General features: G+C 41.3%; 1 long non-coding RNA gene across 1 annotated transcript in view; it reads left to right on the forward strand.

Moving 5' to 3' along the window:
- The first annotated feature begins 1,030 nt into the window (after nt 1-1,030).
- The window catches only part of LOC117200543 (uncharacterized), a 112,264-nt gene continuing 92,807 nt past the window's right edge, over nt 1,031-20,487 (forward strand). The window contains exon 1 of the long non-coding RNA XR_004482128.2: nt 1,031-1,282. This is a non-coding gene — a long non-coding RNA (uncharacterized LOC117200543). The remainder of the gene's footprint in view (nt 1,283-20,487) is intronic.

Below are 20,487 nucleotides of genomic sequence, written 5' to 3' on the forward strand. Positions count from 1 at the left end.
TCACCTAACTCCTGACTTATGCTCTCTTGAATGCACACCATGCCTTGTCTAACCTGTTGATTCTTTTTTCTAGATTAAAAGAAGTAAGAATGAAGATTAAGTAGTTAAAGAATGACTAGCTCTCTACCCCCAATAGCCCCCTTAGTAATCCTGCAAGCAGATCATGCAGGCAAGATAACATCTGAAGAAAGAGTCAGCCAGTCTGCACACAATGGAGAATTATGCAGAATCCAACCTCTTGCCTTGATGACTCACTGAGATTCTTACCCCCCTTTCCCTTTAAAAACTGTCATGGCTGAGCAAGAATCTTCAGAGTTACTCTTGGGACATGAGTCCGCCTTCTCCCCAGATTGCCGGCTTTTCTGATTAAAGCACCTTTCCTTTCTACTGACACTTGCCTCTCGATTATTGGCTTTTGAGTGGCAAGCAGCTGAACCTGAGTGGGGTAACATGGTGAGCAGCTCAGAGGTAGAAAAAGTGACCGAGGGTAAATCAGTTAGGAGGCTGTAACTGTGAGCCACACAAGACTGAAATGGTGGTGGAGGATATGAAGAGAGGTGGGCAGGTCCACAATCTACTTTAGAGCTGGAGTTAACCAGACCTGCTGATGACTGAGGTGCAGGGGGTGTGGGGAAAAGAGTAATTAATAAAATTCTTAAGAGTTTCTGGGGAGAAGACACTATAATGTTTTGCTTAAGAACATTGGCCCTTGAGCTAGAATGCCTGGCTCCTAATCCCATCTGAGATTCTTTTTAGCTGTTTGACCGTGGCAAAGTTATCCTCTCTGTGCCTTGGTTTTCTCCTCTATAAAATAGGAATAATGAGAATATCTATTCCATAGGAATGCTGTGAGCATTAAAGGAGGTTATGCAGTAGCTGACTTGCTTACTGGCACATAGCATGCATTGAATACATGCCAGCTATTGTTCTTACTGAAATAGGAAGACCTGTTAGATGAGTTGGGTATGGTTTTGTCAGGAAACTGTCAAGCATTCTGTTATTGACATAGCTTAAATTGTCCATTGGAAATACAAGTGGAGACATAAGTTAGGTGGAATCACAAGTCTGGAGCCCAGAGGAGAGGTCTTGACTAAAGATATCAAATCGCAAGTCATCAGCAAAAGATTTTGAAACGTGTAGATAGATATCATCTGGGGAGAGAGGCAAGATCCAAGGCTGATCCTCGAGGTCAGACAGAGGAGGAGAAACCAGGAAAAGAGACTGAGAAGAAGCATCTGGTGTGGTAAGAGGGAAACCTTGAGAGAACACAAGGCAAAAGAAGGTAAGCATGAGGGAGAAAATATCAGTATTTGGAGCAAAGCTGAAAGGTCTAGAAAGGCATCCATTGGGTTTGGTGACACAGAATTCCCTGGCCACCTTGACAAGGACAGTCTTGGTGGGGGTGAGGAGAGGAGGACAAAGTGGTATGTTGAGAATGTACTGGGGATGAGGAAGTAGAAACAGCACTTGTAGACAACTCTTGAGAGGATTTACTTGGAAAGGCTGTAGAGGGGCTGGGCAGGCATGTGGGGAGGAGATGTTTGGTTTCGTTTGTTTTATTTCATTGAAGGAACAACTCGAGTGGGGATTTTCTGTTAGAAAGTGGGAGATAGATGATGCAAGAGAGCTAGAAGGTGACTGCAGGAGAGAAAGTGATAAGGTCGGAGAACAAAGAAGTCGGCGTTTAGTGAGAGGAGGTCTTTAATGCTCAGGAAGAAAGAACAGCAAAGTGGGATTGTGGGCTTGGGGTGCTAAAAGGAAGGATTTGTGTTTCATTTCTGTTTTCTTAATGAAGTATATGGCAAAGCTGTCAGCTGAGAGTGAGGGCCAAGGACGTGAGCGAGGCTTGAGGCAAGGAGAGGTATGGGGTCCCCATTTGAGGTTTGAAATCCTGAATTGAAAATCTGACCTCTGTATTTAATTGCACGATCTTCTCTTGCCATATTCGGTTGCCGGAAATCTTCTTAAACTATTAAATATAAGGATATTTTTGTAGACTTTAAGCTTAGGGACTGAATTAGAAGTAAGACTGTTAGTCTCATGGTGGTCGTTGCATTAATGGAAGCTGTTCTTAAAATTTAAGGAAGAACTGACTATCCTTTGGTCCTATTAGACTGCTGTACTAGCCAGTTTCAAAATGAAATAGACACCAAGCAGGAATTGGAGACAAAGTATCTATTTGCTACTTCTTCTCAGCAAGTAGAAGAGTGGACCCATAGCTCTTTGTGAAATATGGTAGCATGCTGAGGAGGCATTGTGCTTCCAGCAACTGTCATAGATATGGTCCCACTGTTCCAAAGGAAGCCAACATGATGCTATATATATTGAAGAGGGCAAGGAGAAATACCCCAAATCGGTTATTTCCATATTAGTTTTTTTTTTTTTTTTTTTTACAGACAGAAAATCACAGTTAGCTGTCTGTGGCAAACTGACTGACGTTGCTTTTAATTTTCTTGACATTTCCTAACCACTCCTAGTTTTGTGAGAATGTGTGTGTGGAGGTATGCTAAGTGTGCCCGTATCTGCGTGAGAGTCTGTGTGAGTGGCTGTGTGTGGGCAGGTGCTTGTTTTCACTGTGGGAAAACAAAAGCCTCTGTTCCCAGACTCAGTTCTTTCCACCTATGCACAAAACCAGATCCGGTTGGTTCTGAGAACAGGTGAGTGTTTCTATATATGTTATCTTCTCTGGTTACCCATTCAGGAAGTTTTTCTACACCAGGGCCGTGTAACTCTATTCTGAATATGTTCTCGTACTCTCCGGGATGGCAGGCACGTCCAGGCTGCTGAGAACATGTGTGCTGTGAGGGGCCTTTGTTTGATCCCACAGCCATTATGAGAAGCACTTTGAAATGGGATCCCTCAGCATCTCAAATGGACTAGAGTGATGATTTCTACCTCGGGGGAAATGTAACATCTTACTTTGTGGAAGTAAAGCATTTCACAGAGAGGCTCTGGGGCTTAAACTTTAAATATGAGCTAAAATGAATTGTGTTTTGGAGACTTATGATAGGCATTGACAATACTGGAAACGCCCTGGTGGTGGCTGGTTAATTATGTAGACCACGAGGCCAGGGCTCACTCTTCTCCTGAAACACCATGTTGTATGTGCAAGGGGCTACAGGAAACTTCGTGGAGAAGCTTCTTCACTGGGGCTCTGTCCTAGTTTCGGCTGCTTCAGGAAAATAACATAGTGGTTTATAAACAACAGAGATTTAATTATCACAGTTCTGGAGGTGAGAAGTCCGAGATCAGGGTGCCAACATGGTCAGGCGAGGGCCCTTTGCCCTGTCACAGACCTCTCCTTGTGTCGCCACGTGGAAGAGCAGACCAGGAAGCTCTGCAGGGTCTCTTTTTTTTTTTGCCTATTAATTTTACAGCCAGTACTGCTTTCTTTTTTTAAATTTTGTTTATTTATTTAGTTATTTATTGGCTGTGTTGGGTCTTCATTGCTGCGCACAGGCTTTCTCTAGTTGCGGCGAGCGGGGGCTACTCTGCGTTGCGGTACGCGGGCTTCTTCTCATTGTGGTGGCTTCTCTTGTTGAGGAACATGGGCTCTAGGCACGTGGGCTTCAGTAGGTGTAGTACACGGGCTCGGTAGTTGTGGCTCGTGAGCTCTAGAGCACAGGCTCAGTGGTTGTGGTGCACGGGCTTAGTTGCTCTGCCACATGTGGGATCTTCCCGGACCAGGGCTCATACCTGTGTCCCCTGTATTGGCAGGTGGATTCTTAACCACTGCACCACCAGGGAAGTCCCATGGGATCTCTTCTATAAAATCATTTATCCCATTCCCCAGGGCTCCACTCTACTAATACCGCCCAGAGGCCCCACCTACTAATACCATTACCTTTGGGGATTAGGATTTCAACATACGAATTTGGTGATGGTGGTGGGGGGGATCGGGGGATGGGGAGGGGGCAATGCCAACATTCGGACCATAGCAGGCTCTGAGCACCTGTGGGAAGAGAGAGCAAGAGAGAATCCAAATCCTCTCCCTTCCTCCCAGAAAAACATGTCCTTTTGTTTTAGGTAACGACTAGCTGTCTTACACAGGAAACTATTTAACTGTTGTGAAAATCAATAGACCTGGATTCAGTACCTGGGTCTACAATTTAATAGCTATGAGACCTTGAGCTCAAATTCCACTGGAAGCTTGGAGTGTTGTTATAAAGCTTAAAGGAGCTTAGCAGCTTGGGATATAAAATTTTGGGCTGTCATTTGAGTCTATCAGTGCTTCTCAGAAACATTACCTGTCTCTAGTCGGTTTGATCTTCCGCTTCCTTTACCAACTTCTCTCCTTAAATGTCTAATCCCAGAAACTTCTATCTCATAAAAAAAAATATCGAGTATGAACTCCCCCAACTTCCTAACTTCCTGCCCACAAAATGATCTTCATTAGCTCTCTTCCTTGGCCCCCTCCCTGCCCCGGGGTGTGAGCCAGGCCTGTCCCCTCACACGTTCACTTGTCCTTACAGAACTTGCTTATCATTTTTGCCCATGGTTTCTGTATCAACTTTTCAGCTTCATTGCTCCTTTCTCTTACCAATTATCCAGCACAAGTCTCTTCTGCTTATAAAACAGACCCTTTCTTGGATATGAGTCTCTTTGTTTTTTAAGCTCAAGATGTAGGAACATTGTAGGTTCTTTTCTCTCTCTCATTCCCAAATTTGGTTAATCATTCAATGCTCACTCTCTTTTCCTCTCTCCATTCCTCCAGACACTTCCTTAATTTGGACCCTCACCACCTCTATTGAAGACCATAGTATTCATCTCTTAACCAGTCTTCTTTCTTGCGCCTCACTGCCCTTAAATCCGTACTCCACACAACAGAAAGAGAGAAGGGGGATCAGGTGGTTTCCTAAAGCAGCGGTTCTCAGCCTGTGCTCTGGTGGGGCCGGCAGCATCGGCATCACCTGGAACTTGTTGGAAATGCAAATTATCTAGCCCCACCCCAGGCCTGCTGGATAGAAGAACTAGGGGGTGGGCTTCTCAATGTGCTTGACAAGCCTTCCAGATGATTCTGATGATCTAAAGTATAGATGATCTCAAGTATAGTGGTATACTTGAATACCACTGTCTTCAAGTATAATCAAGGGGCTATTAACCAAAGATGGCAAACAGACGCTGGAAGGCAAAGCCACGTCTCCCGCAGGCTCTGCAAGGACCTTGTTTTCAGGGTTGCATCCCTAGATGCTAGCCACAACCAGGCATATGGTTTCTTGAGTGACTTCCTGAATGTGCTCCGTGCTTGGCTCTCACAGCAGCAGAACCCAGGTTAGTTTCTTTTCTTTCTTAGTTTTCTTCACTGAGTTTTAGAGGTTTGCTTTTGCTTGGAAGAAACCGGCTGCGGAGTTCTGAGAACAGATGACCTGTTGCCTGTGGGCTGAGTCATCTCCCTAAAGCTTTATGACAGCGTAGGTCCCTGGTACCGTGACCCTTGTGCCTCAGCCTTCTGTGGCTCTGTCCCTTGTCTCAGTTCATTCTGACCTCACTGAGTGATGACATTGGAGTGGGGCCTGCGGCTTAAGAATTTGGTAAGTGGAGAATGAGGGGAAGGATATTTCAGGCTGACGGAATGTTATAAACAAAGACAAGAGGGATGAAATTACAAGACATGTTACGTGACCAATGAAAGTCAAACGGTAGGGCTGAGAAGGAGAAACGAGACTGAAAAAGTCGTTTGTCATCAGTCCTAAAAAGGCCACTCAGGAGTTTGGAGTTTCGGGAGACGTGGAGTGGATAAATAAAAGGCACAGTGTCAGAAGTGTTTTATCCCATGTTTGTATCTCTAGGCCGTTTTATTTCCTGGCCAAAGACAGGGAAAGGCATGCAGTGTGTGTCTAGGTTGATTCAGAGCTGAGCTGAATAGACTGATAAATCTGTCTGACCTCCTGCCTGGGGAACCGAGGTAACAGCTGCATAGACATTAACACACCGGGAAACAGTAAGAGATCCGCTTTGACTGACCTGCAGACGTCTGACTGTTCTTTCCTTGTTTGCTGAGGTGTTGACACTGGCTATCCAGGTGTGGGAGTCTTCAGCGGCGACATATGAGCTCAGGGAGCTGGGGGCCACGGCAGCCAGGTGGTTGTGAAAAAGTGCCTTAAATGAGGCTGGTTCCTTCTTGAACACTATCTCCCTGCTGCTCCTGCTTATCCACCTTCACATCTCTTACTCAGGGAATGATTTTTTTTTTTTTTTGCGGTACGCGGGCCTCTCACTGTTGTGGCCTCTCCCGTTGTGGAGCACAGGCTCCGGACGAGCAGGCCCAGCGGCCACAGCCCACGGGCCCAGCCGCTCCGCGGCGTGAGGGATCTTCCCGGACCGGGGCACGAACCGGTGTCCCCTGAATCGGCAGGCGGACTCTCAACCACTGCGCCATCAGGGAAGCCCCCAGGGAATGATTTTGATCTTCCAGAGCAAGGACTGTGACTGACTAAAGAAAACAACTGTTCGGTTCCCATGACATGACTGTTTTGAACAGGCACCAAGACATTTTCCATCCTATGGGGAGCATTAACCTTCTTAAGTGGCTGAAAAGCTAACTATCTCTGATAGGTGATCAGCGTAATCCTAAATCATTAGTTTAGCCTCTGGCGGCTTTGATTTTAGAGCGATAACAGAGAACTTGGTGGAGAAGTTGCTGCTCCAGCCCACAGAGGAGCTTCCCAGGCCTGCCTCTGGTTAAAATAGATTTATTTGATCAGGTTAAAAGGCTTGCTGCCCAGCCCTGGCTTAAAAGTCTAAGACAAAGATTTAACAAGGAAGAGAAATAGGAGAAGGTGGTGTGAGGGTTTTTCTCTTTCATTTTTTTTTAATACATTAATGTCAGGTGTTTTCTCTTGTTGCTTAATTTCCCTTCATTCTATGTTGGGAGATTAAAGGAAAAAACAAGTCATGTCTTGACTTCTACGGCAAGACCATTTCTTCCTCGGCTGAGAATAAAAAAAAGAGCTGGATGGTAGAAAGCCCCAGAAACTCAGCTACATCACTCCCCGCAATTACTGTGTCTTATTGATAACTTGCAGCTCTATCCAGCAAAAGCCATCTGTGGAACAAAGCCTGTCACAGATCAGACTGAATCCATTAAAAAGCTTTGATTAACATGTCCCTGGGGTGTGCTGTGGAAACTTTTTACGCTAAACGACAGCCTATTGCCGCGGCTTCGGAATTGTCCTCCTGAAATACTCTTGTGTTTTAATCTAGTGCGAGGTTTAAATTAAAAAACGGCAATGACTTTGTGTGACCTAAATACCAGCCACTTCTAGTCAGGGTGGGATTTATCAACGGCTTGCAGATTAAGTGTTCAGAGAAGCCACAATTAACCTTACTGTGGGGTGGCTAATAGTAATTGTATATATATTATATGTAGGTTGTGTATGTAATCTCTTGTCCTTCCTTTTCTTCTGCAGCATGGCCCAGAGAAAGGGTCATAGTTAACGTGCTTCCTTTAGTGGATACAAAGCTTTGTGTTCATCCTTAGTGGAAAACAAATTTGTTTGTGTTGGAAGAACACAGTAATCACTCTCTCTGGTGCTTTTTTTATTGGTCTCTGACATGGATGCTGAAATGAACAGCAGCCTTTTGAAGCAAAGATAAAGCTCCGTCTTCTAACTGTGGAGTTGTTAGGGGCAGGGACCTGCCTGTTTCCACACAAATATCTCACTTTCATCCTAGGGGGAAATTCAATCTTGATCGACCCTGTCTGTATGGTGTATGTGCGCGAGTCTGTGTTTCTTTATTGTTACCATACACTCTCCTAAAATACAAGTGTTGAATGGTTACATTTCAAAACTGTCATGAACTGCATTATACAATAAAAAATGATTCTCTTAGATGCCATAAAAAGACACTGTGAAAACTACCTGCAGAAAGCGGGTACCGATCCTACTGCTTCCCTTCACAGTGTTAAGTCTCTGAAACTGGTAGAAGACAAAAAGTGCCTTTGTTGGCAAAATTCTTAGAAAGTAAACTTAAAAATGAAAGAGTATCACCTACGGAATGTAGGAGCGCTGGGGGCCCCTATGCTGCCCACTTAACCATACAAAGACAGGCTTTTCTCTTCCACTACCCCAGGAATGAAGCCAAGCTCTCCTTTTAAGGATGACATCTTACCACTGACTGAGAACTCACGGCACCCCCATCTTTCATTACGTGGTTAACGCTATGTAGCTTCAGAAGGAAATCTAGGGTGAAGGAAATTTTGGATCATTTTTTAAAAAGGATTTTCTAATTAATTTGGGATGTACAGAAAGGTAATGGCCTGCACTGTGAAGTAGAGAGCTCTGAGTCACTCAAGTATTGAAATAGGCTGGGTGATGTAATCAGGAGAGAGTTAGGAGAACGTGATTTATGAGGCTGACAAGATCTGAATTCTTTTTTAATTGAAGTATAATTGACATACAACATTAGTTTCAGGTGTACAACATAATGATCTGGCATTTGTATACATTGTGAAACGATCATCACAGTAAGTCTAGTTACCATCTGTCACCATATAGAGTTACAAAATGTTTTCTTAGCAACTTTCAAATTTACAATACGATACCATTCAATATAGTCACCGTGCTATACTTATGTCACCATAACTTATTTATGACTGGAAGTTTGTACCGCTTGATCCTCTTCACCCATTTTAGCCACTGACCCGCCTCCCCTCTGGTAACCACCAATCTGTTCTCTGGACCTGTGAGTTTTATTTTGTTTTGTTTGTTTGTTTTGTTTTTTAGATTCCACATATAAGTGAAATCATATGGGATTTGTCTTTCCCTGTCGTACTTATTTCACTTAGCATAGTACTTTCAAAGTCCATCCATGTTGTCGGAAATGGCAGGATTTCACTTTTTTTTATGGCTGATTACCATTCCGTTGTGTGTATATATATATATATCCATTCATCCACTGATGGACACTTAGGTTGTTTTTCATATCTTGGCTATTGTAAATAATGCTACAATGGACACAGGGGTGCATATATGTTTTTTTGAAGAAGTTTTAAAATTTTCTTCAGTTAAATCAGAAGTAGAATTGCTGAATCATATGGTAGTTGTATTTTTAATTTTTTCAGGAACCTCCATACTGTCTTCCACAGTGGCTGCAGTAATTTACATTCCTACAAACAGTGCATGAGGGTTCCTTTTTCTCTACATTTTTGCCAACACTTGTTATTTCTTGTCCTTTTGGTAACAGCCATTCTTACAGGTGTGAGGTAGTATTTTGTTGTGGTTTTGATTTGCATTTCCCTGAAAATTAATGATGTTGAACATCTTTTCATGTGCCCATTGACGATTTGAATGTCTTCTTTGGAAAATGTTTATTCAGATCCTCTGCCCATTTTTTCATTGAATTGTTTGTTTTTTGTGAATGAATTGTATGAATTCTTTATACAGTTGACCCTTAAAAACTCAGGCTGGGGTACCAATCCTTCATGCAGTTGTAAATTGGCATATAACTTTAGAGTTGGCCCTGCATATCCACGGTTCCTCATCTGTAGATTCAACCAGCTGCAGATTGTGTAGTCCTGTACTATGTATTGATTGAAAAAACTCCATGTATAACTGGACCCGTGAAGTTCAAACCCATGTTGTTCAAATGTCAACCATATATTTTGGATATTAAACCTTTATTGGATGTATGATTTACAAACATCATCTCCCATTCAGTAGACTGCCTTTTCATCTTGTTGATAGTTTCCTTTGCTGTGGAGAGGTTTGTAGTTTGATGTAGTCACATTTGTTTTTCCATTTGCTGCCATTGCCTTTGGAGTCAGATCCAAAAAATATATTGCTAGACTCATGTCAAGGAGCTTTCCAGTTATGTTTTCTTCTAGGAGTTTTATGGTTTCTGGTCTTATATTCAAGCCTTTAATCCATTTGAGTAAATTTTTGTGTATGGTGTAAGACAGTGATCCAGTTTCATTCTTTTGCATGTGACTGTTCAGTTTTCCTGACACCATTTATTGAAGAGACTGTTCTTTCCCCATTGTATACTCTTGCCTCCTTTGCTGTAGATTGACTGTATATGCATGGGTTTATATCTGGGCCCTCTATTCTGTTCCATTGATCTATGTGTCTGTTGTTATGCCAATACCATACTGTCTTGATTACTCTAGTTTGTAGTATAGTGTAAAATCAGGGCGTGTGATACCTCCGGCTTTGTTCCTCTTTCTCAAGATTGTTTTGGCTACACAAGGTCTTTTGTGGCTCTGTACAAATTTTAGAAATATTTGTTCTACTTCTATAAAAAATGCCATTTTTATCATGAATAGGTGTTGGATTTTGTCAGATGCTTTTCTGTATCTATTGGAATGATCATATGGCTTTTTTAATTCTCCATCTTGCTAATTCAAGGTATCATGTTGATGTTTTGAATGTTAAACCATCCTTGCATTCCTGGAATAAATCCCACTTGATTGTGGTGTATGATCCTTTTAATGTCTTGTTGAATTCTGTTTGCTCATATTTGTTGAGGATTTTTGCAACTATGTTCATCGGGATATTGGTCTGCAATTTTTTTTGTGGGGGTGTTTGGGGTCCTTGTCTGGTTTTGGTATCAGGGTAATGTTAACATCACAAAATGAGTTTGGGAGCATTTCCTCCTCTTCAGTTTTTTAGAAGAGTTTGAGAAGGATAGGTATTAAATCTTTGAAGGTTTTGTAGAATGCACCAGTGAAGCCATCATCTGGTCCTGGACTTTGTTTTTTGGGATTTGATTTTGGGTTTGATTACTGATTCAATCTGTTTACTAGTAATTGATCTATTCAGGTTTTCTATTTCTTCCTGACTCAAAGATTGTATGTTTCTAGGAATTTATCCATTTCTTCTCTGTCGTCCAATTTGTTGGCATATAAGTGTTAATAGTAGTCTCTTATAATCCTTTGTATTTCGTTGATATCATTTGTAACTTCTCTTTAATTTCTGATCTTATTTGTCTTCTCTCTTTTTTCTCAGAAAGTCTAGATAAAGATATGTTAATTCTATTTATCTTTTCAAAGAAAGATCTCTTAGTTGCATTGATCTTTTCTATTTCTTTTTAGTCCCTATTTCCACCCTGATCTTATTTCCTTCCTTCTACTAACTTTATGCTTTGTTTGTTCTTGTTTTTCTAGTTCCTTTAGGTGTAAAGCTAGATTGTTTATTTCAGATTTTTCTTGTTTCTTAAGGAAGGCCTGTAATGCTCTAAACGTCTGTCTTAGAACTGCTTTTGCTGCATCCCATACATTTTGGTATGTTGTATTTCCTTTTTCATTTGTCTCAAGGTATTTTTAAAATTTCTGCTTCATTGACCATTGGCTGTTAAGTAGCATGTTGTTTAATCTCCAAATATTTGTAATTTTTCTAAGTTTTTCCTCCTAACTGCTAGTTTCATACCATTGTGGTCAGAAAAGATGCTTGATATAATTTCAGTTTTCTTAAATTTATTGAGACTTGTTTCATGGCCTCGCATGTGATCTACCCTGGAGAAAGTTCTATGTGCACTTTGAGAGAATGTGCATTCTGCTGTTTTTGGATGGAATGTCATGTAGATATCTATTAAGTTTATCTGGTCTAATGTATGGTTGTAGACCAATGTTTCCTTATTGATTTTCTATCTGAATGATATATCTATTGATGGAAATGGGTATTAAGTCCCCCACTATTTTGTATTACTGTCATTGTCTCTTTGTAAGTCTGTTAATATTTGCTTTATATCCTGAGGTGCTCCCATGTTGGGTGCATAGATATTACAAATGTTACATCTCTTTTTTCTGGATTGACTCCTTTATCATTATGCAGTGCCCATCTATTTCTTTTCTTATAGACTTTGTTTTAAAGTCTGTTTTGTTTGATAAAAGTATAGCCACCCCAGCATTCTTTTGGCTTCCATTTGCATAAAACATCTTTTTCTCTCCCTTCACTTTCAGTCTGTGTGTCCTTACATTGGAAGTGAGTCTCTTAGGCAACATGTAGATGGGTCTTGTTTTCTACTTCAGCCACTCTCTCTTTTTATTGGAGCATTAAGTTCATTTAAATTTAAGGTAATTATTGATAGTTATGTATAATACTTATTGCCATTTTGTTCATTGTTTTCTGGCTGTTTTATAGTTCTTCTGTGTCCCTTTAATCTTATCTTGCTTCCTTCTCTTATGTTGTGATGACTTTCTGTAATGTTATACTTATATTCCTTTTTCATTGTATTTTGTGTATCTACAATAGGTTCTTGCTTTGTAGTTACCATGAGGCTCACATATAATAGCCTGTATTTATAACAGTCTATTTTAAGTTGATAGCAAGTTAAGTGTGAATACACTCTAAAACTCTACATTTTTACACTCCTCCCACATTTTTATGTTTTTGATGTCACATTTTACATCTTTTTATTTTGTGTATCCCTTAACTAGCTATTGTAGTTCTAGATTTTTATTGTTTTTGTCTTTTAACCTTCATACTAGCCTTATAAGTGATTAATCTATCTTTACTGTATATTTACCTTTGCCAATGAGATTTTTATCTTAATATGTTTTCTTGTTACTAATTAGTGCCCTTTTCAACTTAAAAAATTCTTGTAGCATTTCTTGTAAGGCCAGTTTAGTGGTGATGAGCTCCTTTAGCTTTCATTTGTCTGGAGAGTCCTTTATCTCTCCTTCAATTTTTTTTTTCTTTTTGTGGTACGTGGGCCTGTCACCACTGTGGCCTCTCCCGTTGCACAGCACAGGCTCCGGACGCGCAGGCCCAGCGGCCACAGCTCACGGGCCCAGCCGCTCCACGGCACGAGGAATCCTCCCGGACCGGGGCACGAACCCGTGTCCCCTGCATCGGCAGGTGGACTCCCAATCACTGTGCCACCAGGGAAGCCCTCCTTCAATTTTTAATGGTAACCTTGAAGGGTAGAGTAGTCTTGGTTGGAAGTTTTTTCCCTTTAGCAGTTCAAATATATCATGCTATGCCTTTCTGGCTTGCAAAGTTTCTGCTGAGAAATATGCTAATAGTATTCTGAGAGTTCCCTTGTATGGAGCAAGTTGTTTTTCTCCTACTGCTTTTAAAATTCTATCTTTATAGTTAAAATGTCAAAAGTTAAACATAATGTGACTTGGTATGGGTCTCTTTGGATTCATAGTTTGGATCTCTCTGGGCCTCCTTGATCTGGATGTCTGTTTCCTTCCCCAGGTTCGGGGAATAAATTTTCTGCCCCATTCTCTCTCTCTTCTCTGGGACGCCTATAATGGGAATGTTAGTCTACTTGATATTGTCCCATAGGCCCCTTAAGCTATTTTCACTTTTTAAAATTCTTTTTTTCTTTTTCCTGCTCTTTTTGGGTGAGTTCCCTTACCTCATCCTCCCCATCACTGATTCTTTCTTTGCTTCATGTAGTCTGCTGTTGAACCCCTATAGTGTAATTTTTGGTGCAGTTACCCTTTGTTGTGGAGGAGCTATTCAGCTAGTTTGCAGGTCTTTTTCAGAGGTAATTGATCCATATGTAGCTGTAGATTCATTGCCTCAGAGGGAGGCAGTGAGTTCCGGATCTTCTTATTCTGCCATCTTGAACTGCCTCCAAGGCCTGACATTTAGAAAAATAAGCCAGTTAGCTAAATTATGGATGAAATGTTTGATATTTCTTCTTGGGAATTAAAAATGTTTTTCTTTTGTTCTTCACAACTCACTCAAATGTCACAGCACATAAGTTTCATGAAGGTATGTATCTTGGTGTTTTGTTCATTGCTGTATCTCCAGCTTCTAGCACAGTATGAGCGCCTAGTAAGCACCCAAGACATATTTGTTGAATGAAAGAATGACTAGTTCATAATGCTTTAATTTGCATTGACTTCTCAGAAAAGAGCAACTCTTTACACGTTAGTACCAAAATTAAGACCACAGATATTCTTTACTCTTGGCTTATCTCATCCCAGTGGTGTTAGGCATCCTACCACTGGGGAGCCCAGCACTTTATATTTAGTGTAGGTTCTGATCCAAATCTCTATTAATAGATAGTTGTTGGCAGCCTAGGATAAACGGGAGTCAAAGTATATTAGAATGAATAGATGATAACTGGATCTTCTTGAGCAGGATCTCTTAGTTGGGTTGGTTTCTGACCTGGTTAACTCTGAGTGACCTCCTTCCCATTGATCTGGAATACCATGTGCCCTGAAAAAGTACAGCACCTGATATGAGCCAAGCATGAGACTGGCTTGGAAAAACCCTCCTTGGAGAAGAATGGAAAGGTAGATGTGGAGCAGTGGCCCATGCAATTACAAAATGGGACATCATCCTTAATGCCGTAACTTATCCAGAAGCTCTGCTACTCTAAAATGTTCTATGCTTGGCTTTGAAAATTCATCCCTCCCTTCCATGTCTATCCTTTGATCTGGTATTCTATTTCCACTGCTTCCCAGACAAGAAAGTGAGAAAGACATCAGAAAAATGAACTCTACCAAAATAGTCAAAGGACATTCCTCATATGTTTTGGACATTCTTCAATTTTCCTTTAGGAAAATCTGGGGAAAACCAAACAAATGTTATCTCCCAAGATCTTCACAAATGTTCTCATGACAAGTTTATGCAGTAGGTATTAGCATCACCAGCTTACACAGAGAGATACTGACCTTCAGAGAGGTTAAATCACATACGCCCAAGGAAAAACTAGGAAGAAGAGACAAAGTGGATATTCCGATGCAGATTTGTTTGAAGCCAAAACCAAACCAAACTCTCTCCATTACAACAAAGACTTTAACATTCATTTGGTTATTCTTTTCTGTAAAGCTGCATAAAATTGTGACTTCAAAAATGGAATTTAATATAATTGCTTCAAATATTAGTGGATCATAGGTTAGCATTCATGTTACATTGACACACTTAGGCAAATAAAAAGTGATGCTTACAAATTTAATTTCCAATTGGGAGAAGAGAAAGGAGGTTAGCTGATGTGGTAGATAAAAATCTCTCTCCGACAGTTTGAGTTTTTTTCCTCTTCAGTATAGAACACAAGCGAATGAACTGTGCAAATCCATTTTCTGGTGCTCTTTGGGCTTTAGGGCACAGACTCATCTTTGAGTGGAGTAATACTAATAATTTAGATATTGTTGCTAACTTGGTATTGAGAGGTGAAAAAGCTTGTGATCTTTTAATCTCTTCTTAATATTAGAGCTATTCAATTTAGAAAATTAAACTTACAAATCTATATACCCATAAATATCCATTCCCTGGGAGTCCCCCATTCATCCCTCCTCTTCTCCATGTCACTGTCCATTACTAGATGAAAAGATGTTTTTAATGACTTGACTTAAACTTTTTTCTTAATGATGAAAGCATCTCTGGTCATGAAAATCCTCTTTTTACCTGTATGATGTATCTAGTCATTTTACACGTTGCTGACACGCACAAAACAATTTGATTTTCTAAACAATGTATCAAGACAGTGGTACTATTCTGCACATCCCAGGGAATCATAATTATTTATTTGTATTAATAAGACAATGATGTTTGTATAAGGCTCATCCTTTATACTACAGCCCTTATACTATAGGGCTACTCAATACCTAGTCAGTTTGGTAGACCATTTGGCTGGAGGGCTGGGTGGGCTATTGAGAAAAGCTTGGGCATTGAGGGTCAGCTGTCGATTTGGGTCCTGACTGCTGCTATCAGTGTGATGCTGTGCAACTTACCCAATTTTTCACAACCTAATTTTCCTCAGGTATAAAACAGGGATAATATCTGTCTTCTGAGGATTAGAAATGTGTAACATGGATGTGAAGGATCTGGGATAATAAATTCTATCTACTATTTATAAGTAATATTGTAGAAGCAGTAGTTCTCAAAGTGTGGTCCCCAGACCAGCAGCATCAGGATCACATGTGAAAAGGCAAATTCTCGGACCCCAGCCCAAACTTACTGAGTCAAACACTGGAGATAGGGCTCAGCAACCTGTTTTAACAAGCCCTCCAGGTGATTCTGAAGCCTGTTGAAGTTTGAAAACTACTGGGCAGCGTGGTTAATTGTGGAGACCTCTTCTAGAAAATGGGGTAAATAAATACACCTACCTCATTGGGTAGCTGTAAAGAGCTTATAACAATGTTTGGCACTTAATATACACTTGATAAATGTTCTTACGTAGGCCCAATATAGTAGCTGTTAGATGCACGGGTTTGGACTGAAACAATTCGAATCCCAACTCTGCCACATGGAAGCCACTGGTCTTGGGAAAGTCTCCTTACCTCTCAGTGTGCTTATCTGTAAAATGGGAATAGTAGTAGTATCTGCCTCAAGTAATTGTGATGGCACATACTAGCAAGGTGTCTCAGATGAAAATGTTAAGAGTTGCTCTTCACATAGGAATCATCTGATTGAACGACAAATGCTCACCCAATGACTTTAATATCTTAAAATCATCATGGTTAATTATCCTATCATAGATTCTTGCTTACTTTTGAGGCTTCAATACATTTCCATAACATTTTTCTCTTAAGCTTTAGGAGCAAAAATATCCCATGACTTTCAACGAGATAAATCTGGGCGCTTAATTTGATGTTTCACTTAAGAAACCAGTACCAGGGTCTCTGACTGTTCTTCAGAAATAGGTATAACCGGCAGCTGCCATCCTCCATGAGTTACTCTACCTGCCCATCTCCGGATGAAGCCAGGGTAACACTAATACGGTTATATATCGTGCAATGCAATACCCAGTTTCACACTCTGAGATGAAGCTTTGTTCTTTTTGAAGACCGAGATCCCTTAGGCAGGCTGGAAAACTGTTCACAAAAGGCTCTGAATGGAGGATGTGCACGTTTAACAAATCTGCTTTTGCTGGTCTCCATTACCTTCTTTCAGCAGGTGTGAAGCTTTATACTGATATTACTTTCCATTGTAGGTGCCTGGCTCTAAGCCTCCTTTGTTTCCACCCAGATGCCAGCTTCTAGTTAACTTTTTTTTTTCCCTAAGCTACCAACCATCTGGAGGAAAACGGATTGGGGCTAGGGTCATTTTTGTACCTTTTAAAATTGCCATGTAGGTAAAAGGATTTGTCAAAACCATGAATGACCCTTCTCGGATTTCAGAGGCACAGCAGATTGGCAAAGGGCTCCTTCTGGAAGGAGCCAAGTCAAGCAGAGGTAGCGACGGAGGCAAAGGGGAGCATGCCGAAGCTACAAAATGGGCTGAGAAATAGAGATCTGCCCAATTATAATTCAAGCAAAAACAAGTGAGAAACTGCAGTCGTTGAGGCACTGTTGGCCGAGCATCTGGGCTGTGCATGCATGCATAATTAAGCTTCAGGCAGCTGCAGGCTTCTGCAGTGCAACAAGGGGGGCAGGGTATCAGAATACACAGTAGGTTGCATATCAATGGAACTCTTTTTAAATTCACATGAAGCCTAAGATAAAAAGACATCAGCAAAAATTAAACAGCATCCGAAACATCAGTGACTAGGGATATAGGCCACCAGGAAAACAATGGAAACCAACTTGGTTTTCCCCCCATGGTTCTGGTTCCTCCCCACAAATAGATGAGAGCGGCAGAGCCAACTTGGTTTTAAAATACACACACTCATTAGATCAAAGGGATCAATGCACACTGAAGCAACTTTCGGGACAGCACAGGAAATGGTCTGCTTTCTTTTGAAAGACAACAGAAAATCACACACATGCACTGGGGCCTTGTGATATGCAGATGGTGAGCTTTCAGGAGAATTAAATATTCATGACAGATAAAAATCTCTCCCATTATATTTTTAATGTATATGAGGATTTGGGCTCAGTGCCTTCTGTGTTCACGTGATAGACCCTGTTCTCTGTACATGCAGCGCTACACACAAGGACAGCTCAGATTGTATTTTGTGATGTCATCAGTGCTATCAGGTCTTCTACAGCTGGATGGCCCTGTGGTAGTCATTTATCAATACGTCACTCAGAGAACTTTGCCATTGCTGTACTTTTGTTTCCTTGGATGCAGTCTATGGCCAGAGACCCTCGGCTCTGTTTTGCTTACTAATTGACCCGAGCCTTCATTAAATCTGATTGCCAGGGCCACAAGAAATCTTTCAGGTCTCTGACAGGTAGAGGGAGGTCTCTGAGGTACCTGGACGCATCGTACAGTTGTATTCGCTTCTCTTACTAACCCAGGTGCAACACTAGAGTCTTCCCACGTTTTCATGCATACCTTTGTTTGACAGGGGATCAAAGCGTTGTCTTGAAGACTTTTAATCTGATTAGCCACACAGGGTTAACCGTAAGGGTGGAGATGCTACACGGCAAGGAGGTATTGTGGAGAGAGCAGGATTTGCGGTCTCTGAAACTCCATACCCTGCCACCCCATTTCTCCCAGCGAACTCCACCTGGCCCCTCTCCCCACCCCAGTTGCCAACCCACATGGAAAACGCAATTCAGAGAGGTGCTTTGGTTTAAGAAGGAAGATGAAAAAGATGGATTTGCTCTTCATAGGCTGCTGAAATAAAGAATTGATTAGTCAGAGATCAGTGAAATGAATGAGAGCGACACCTGCTTACAGGAGGGCCTTAACAAGGTGGGGAAAATAAATACTCCTCTGGATTTCCATTTGATTCTAAATTTAGTTTATTTTAATCCAGTTAGGAAACTGACTCTTCCTTCTCCACTGGAGTTGTCTACTCTTAGACCCTGTCATTATGTTGCCTTTGATTCTCCATGCATTCTTTTTCTGTTAAGACCATCTCCTCCAGAGCAGATGAGTAATTAAAGAATGAATAAGGCAGAATAGCTGTAGCATTTTGTCAGCACTCAGGTCATTGGATTTGCGTGTTATTTTTGATCACTTCTGGTATGAGGTACTGGAACCCTGCTTTTTTTTTTTTTTGGTCGCTGCTACTTGTCCTTGAATAAATTCCATCTTATCTCCAACTTAGATTTTTAAATATGCTTGTTTTCTGGATGTTGTTTTTGTGTCCAGATTTTTTTTTTGGAGTATAATTGCTTTACAATGTTGTGTTAGGTTCTGCTGTACAGTGAAGTGAATCAGCTATATGTATACATATAACCCCTCCCTCTAGGACCTCCCTCCCGCCCCGCATCCCACCCATCTAGGTCATCACAGCACGGAGCTGAGCTCCCTGTGCTATACAGCAGGTTCCCACTAGCTATCTATTTTACACATGGTAGTGTATTTATGTCCCACCCTCCCCTTACCACCCCCACTGTGTCCACACGTCCGTTCTCTATGTCTGCGCTTCCTGCCCTGCAAATAGGTTCATGTGCACCATTTTTCTAGATTTCACTTACATGCGTTAATATACGATATTTGTTTTTCTCTTTCTGACTTACTTCACTCTGTATGACAGACTCTAGGTCCATCCACATCTCTACAAATGACCCAGTTTCATTTGTTTTTTATGACTGAATAATATTCCATTATATATATGTACCACATCGTTATCCATTCTGTGTCCAGATTTTAGATGCAAGTGTAAATGTTCTTACATTTTGGGACCCCGAAATATAAGTAGATATAACACTCCGGAATCAGATCTAACCCCTCCTCCCCAAATTTGGGACCTGTGCTTGCAGTAAAAAGTAATATTTCCATGATGGGAACTTTGGCTTTTTTATTTTAAATATCCTCTAGGACCCTGATTTAAACAGGACTGCAAATTCTTCTTCTAGTGAGTTGAACATTGCAACCAAATAGATGTTAGGGATTAAAGAGAGGACCAAAAAACCAGCCCCTCACCTCTAGCATCACCAGGTGCCTCACTGATTCAGCATCATCCTTGGGCCGTGCGCCGGACCCAGCTCGAGCCTTGTCACCCAGAGGCCCAGCAGTGGACAGGGATGGTGGTGAGGCTTCTCCGCGTGGAAAAGCTCCATCAGGACCTGAAGTTTCTCACAAACACAGCACGCCTGCCTTGATTCATCAGGCCACAGTCCTTCTGGAGAAGGCTGTTGACTTCTTCCACAAGAGTAAACTGTGATTATTTATACCTTCGCCTTTGTCCAGTTGCTATCAAAGCCCTGGTCTCTGGAGAGAGGAAGCAGCCTTGCTCGCACTATAATCACGCTGCCTACTTTACAACTGTGAAAATAGCACCATTAATTTTAGCAGCGCTTAAAAAAAACACCTCTCACCTTGCTTCCTGCCATCCTCCCTCCCAGCCCACACACACCCTTTTGACAGCTCAGCAGCGTGATTGTCTGATCTTTCTTACAGGGATGTTTCAAAAGAGATAAGTGGTAGGAATCAATGCACATCATCTTAATTACCAAATACAGCTTGTTTTATTGTAAGTCATTTATCTCCCAGCGGCCATAAGACGGATGCTTGGGTCCTACTGCTAAAGATTTGCCTACTTTTCTAATGGGGCCAAAACATGTGTTGGATAATTCAAACTTCCCCTAACCGGCTTTTCTATTCAAGACACCCTGAACTGTAAGAACAGTTCCCTCAAAATTTAGTTTAATATGTCGACTCTACTTATTTTAAAGTGTCCTGTTATCTGCCGCGCATCTTCTTGCTTTTGTAATGACTTTCTGTAATCCAGAGATGGTTATGGCTC

Source organism: Orcinus orca, chromosome 3 (genome assembly GCF_937001465.1).
Source record: "Orcinus orca chromosome 3, mOrcOrc1.1, whole genome shotgun sequence".
NCBI classification, from domain to species: Eukaryota; Metazoa; Chordata; class Mammalia; order Artiodactyla; family Delphinidae; genus Orcinus; species Orcinus orca.